The following is a 3524-nucleotide window of genomic DNA, read 5'->3' as shown; positions in this document are numbered from 1 at the left end:
ATGTGAGGCTCTACACGGTCCGGGACGCGGCCGCGGACAAGGTCATCCATCGGCAAGTTCTACCTGGACCTCTACCCTCGGTGCATGCGTGGGGGAACCTGTCGGCCGTGGGCCAGGGCTCCTCTGTGGAAGCGGGGCCTCACCCGCGTCCCTCCCCAGGGAAGGGAAGTCTGGGCACATGGCCTGCTTTGGCCTGCAGCCGGGCTGCCTGCAGCAGGATGGGAGGCGCCAGATTGCCATCGCGGCCATGGTGGCCAACTTCACCAAGTCTACGCCCAACCCGCCCTCCCTGTTGCAGCATGATGAGCTGGAGACCTACTTCCATGAGTTCTGGCAAGCGATGCACCAGCTCCACTCCCAGGTGGGTGCGGGCGCGGGGCTGCAGGCAGGGGGCGGGGAGGGCCCGGGCTCTCCCGTGGTTCTCAGGCAGGCCCTCGCCACGGGATTCTTCCGCTGATGTCACCCCGCACGTGGTGACGCCCTCGGTGTCAGTTTCCATCATCAAACCCCACGCACAGGGCGTGTAAAAAAATGGAAGTGGATGTCCTCGAGACTCTGGAGCCTGGAAGCCGCAGATCAAGGAGTCAGGACTGGTTCCCTGCATGTTAAATACGTGTATTCAAGAGTTGCCTTTAAAAAGACAAAAGAAAAGAAAGGAACGTTGCATGCAAGTCTGGTGACAGGCGGTGATGAGAACCAGAGGGTAGGCTCTGGGGCCGGGAGCGCTGTGCCCTGTGAGGCCCTGGGGCTGCTGCCAGTCTCGGTGGAGGCTCAGCAAGTCCCAGGGACTTCCCCACCGGGGGGGCGGGGGTGTCCCCAGCTGAGCGTCTGGGCCCAGGACCCAGTGCTCCTTCAGTCTTCCTGCGGTCAGCCCTTCGTCCTGAGAGCGATGCTCTCACAGGCTGCACCGGAGCGCGTGGGGACACTTTACTGAGCTGTGCAGCCGTCACTACTGCCCTATTTTGGAACATTTCCCTCACCCCAAAAATGTCCCTCACGCCTTTAGTTATCATTCCCTCCCCTCCCCTGCCCCTGACAACCAGGAACCCACTCTGACTCTGTGGATCTACCTGTTCTGGATGTTCCCCCTCAGTGGGGTCACACCGTGTGCCCTTCTGTGTCTGACTTGTCTCGCTGAGCATCGTGTTCTCAGGGTGCATCCACGTGGCAGCGAGTGTCAGGGCTTCACACCTTTGCGTGGCTGAGGGCCGGAAAAAAGACAAACGACAAGAAAGGCACGTTACCTGCGACTCTGGCGACAGCCGGTGATGAGAACCAGAGGGAAGGCTCTGGGGCCGGGAGCGCCGCGCCCTGTGAGGCCCTGGGGCTGCTGCCAGTCTCGGTGGAGGCTCAGCAAGTCCCAGGGACTTCCCCACCGGGGGGGCGGGGGTGTCCCCAGCTGAGCGTCTGGGCCCAGGACCCAGTGCTCCTTCAGTCTTCCTGCGGTCAGCCCTTCGTCCTGAGAGCGATGCTCTCACAGGCTGCACCGGAGCGCGTGGGGACACTTTACTGAGCTGTGCAGCCGTCACTACTGCCCTGTTTTGGAACATTTCCCTCACCCCAAAAATGTCCCTCACGCCCTTAGTTATCATTCCCTCCCCGCCCCCTGCCCCTAACAACCAGGAACCCACTCTGACTCTGTGGATCTACCTGTTCTGGATGTTCCCCCTCAGTGGGGTCACACCCTGTGTGCCCTTCTGTGTCTGACTTGTCTCGCTGAGCATCGTGTTCTCAGGGTGCCTCCACGTGGCAGCGAGTGTCAGGGCTTCACACCTTTGCGTGGCTGAGGGCCGAAAAAAAGACAAACGACAAGAAAGGCACGTTACCTGCGACTCTGGCGACAGCCGGTGATGAGAACCAGAGGGAAGGCTCTGGGGCCGGGAGCGCCGCGCCCTGTGAAGCCCTGGCGTTGCTGCCAGTCTCGGTGGGGCACGGGCAGCGCCGTCCCCCAGAGCTGCTGGCCAACTCATCAAGTCCCGGCTGGCCAACCCCGGTGCGGTCGGGCCGAGGGAAAGGAAAGGGGCTCCCGGACCGCCCGGCTGGAAAGCGCGGCCTGCACACAGTGCCAGCCCCCCGTCTCCTTCCTCCCGCCCTCCAGGCCTCTTCAACCTGCGCCAGATCGTCCTGGCCAAGGTGGACAAGGCCCTGCACACGCAGACGCCCGCGGACCCGGCCCAGGAGAATGCCCGCCTCTGCCAGGAGGTCCTCGGGGTCCCAGCCACGCCAGGTAGCCAAGTGCACGCCGGGCCCACCTTAGCGGTCGCTTGGCGGCTACTGCCCAGGTCAAGAGGATCCTCTGGTGGTGTGTGAAGGGGGACCGACTGACGGGCTCTGGCCGAGGCCCGCTGACCTCTGGCCTCTTCCTGCCTCGGTTCCTGGGCTGGTCCCTCCAGCTGTGGCCCGCGGAGTCCGAGGGTGGGGTGGGCGTATCTGCACGTGCTTTCTGGAGAGCCTGGAAGAGGCAGGAGAGGGCTTCATACCCCGGACGGAACGCGTCGACGAGGTTTGCCCGTGCGTGTCGGTGCGGAGACGCAGTTCACTCCCTCGTGAGCGCTTGAACCCGCGCCCTCCCCGTGCTGGAAGGTGAGCCCTGACTCATCCCTCGGAGCCTCGGGCAGCTGACCTTGTAAGAGGCTTCGGGGTGAACCCTCGTGAGCTTCAGCAGAAAGTCGGCAAAAATTTATTTGTGTCCCTCCACTGAGTTGCCCGCAAGGTCCCCGTTTTCTAGAAGTGTTGGGCCAATACTCCCTCTAGTGGCAGGGGACTCAGACAGGGCTGCTTTGAGGCCCCCTCTCTGGGGAAGGGGCACGGAGCGGCCAGGGGGCCGGGCAGGAGCTTCTCCGCGTGTGTCCCAGGGACCCACCTGCTTGCGACCTTCGGCCGCCTGGCAGGAATCTACGACGCCCAGTCCTATGGCTACCTGTGCAGCGAGGTGTACTCCGCGGACACGTTCCACACACGTTTCAAGCGGGAGGGCGTCCTGAGTGGCAAGGTGAGAGGCCAGCCTGCCATGCAGACCAACACGGAGGTCCTTGGCCTGGGCCTAGATGCTTGTGCCGCCCGCCTGGGCCTGCCAGGCTCTGAGGGCCCTGCCCTGGACCCCCTGCTCCCCTGCCCTTTCTTGAGTCACAGCAGAGGTGGCCACACCCACACCCTCAGTGAAGGGGGTGCTCCACCCTCCTGCAGCCCCACCCCCTCTCGTCAGGTTGCCATGGACTACAGAAGCTGCATTCTGAGGCCAGGGGGCTCCGAGGATGCCAAGGGCATGGTGAAGCTCTTCCTGGGTTGTGACCCCACGCAGGACGCCTTCCTCCTGAGCAAAGGGCTGCAGGTTGAGGGCTGCAAGCCGCCGGCCTGCTGAAGGCACGGGGTTTTGCCCACCCAGGCGGGCCGGGTGCCTTAGCGCCCCGTCGGGGCGGGGGAGGGGCCGCGTGTCCTCCCAGCCCCTGAGTCCCCGGCGGCCGGCCTAGGCCAAAAGTCTCCACCTGGAAGTGTCTGGAGAGCCTGGCATCAAGGCTCCCCCT

The 3524-nt window shown here is 64.1% G+C and overlaps 1 long non-coding RNA gene across 1 annotated transcript; it reads right to left on the bottom strand.

Moving 5' to 3' along the window:
* Positions 1-544: 544 nt before the first annotated feature.
* LOC137758251 (uncharacterized) lies at positions 545-1764 on the bottom strand. Its single transcript, XR_011072894.1, has 3 exons — positions 1651-1764; positions 1071-1201; positions 545-630 (listed from the first exon to the last, which is right to left on the bottom strand). It is a non-coding gene; the product is annotated as an uncharacterized lncRNA (long non-coding RNA).
* Between the last annotated feature and the right edge of the window lie 1760 nt (positions 1765-3524).

This window comes from Eschrichtius robustus, unplaced genomic scaffold, assembly GCF_028021215.1.
Source record: "Eschrichtius robustus isolate mEscRob2 unplaced genomic scaffold, mEscRob2.pri scaffold_795, whole genome shotgun sequence".
NCBI lineage: Eukaryota > Metazoa > Chordata > Mammalia > Artiodactyla > Eschrichtiidae > Eschrichtius > Eschrichtius robustus.
Note: the sequence above shows the minus strand (reverse complement) of the source record. Positions and strands in the feature narration are given on the sequence as shown.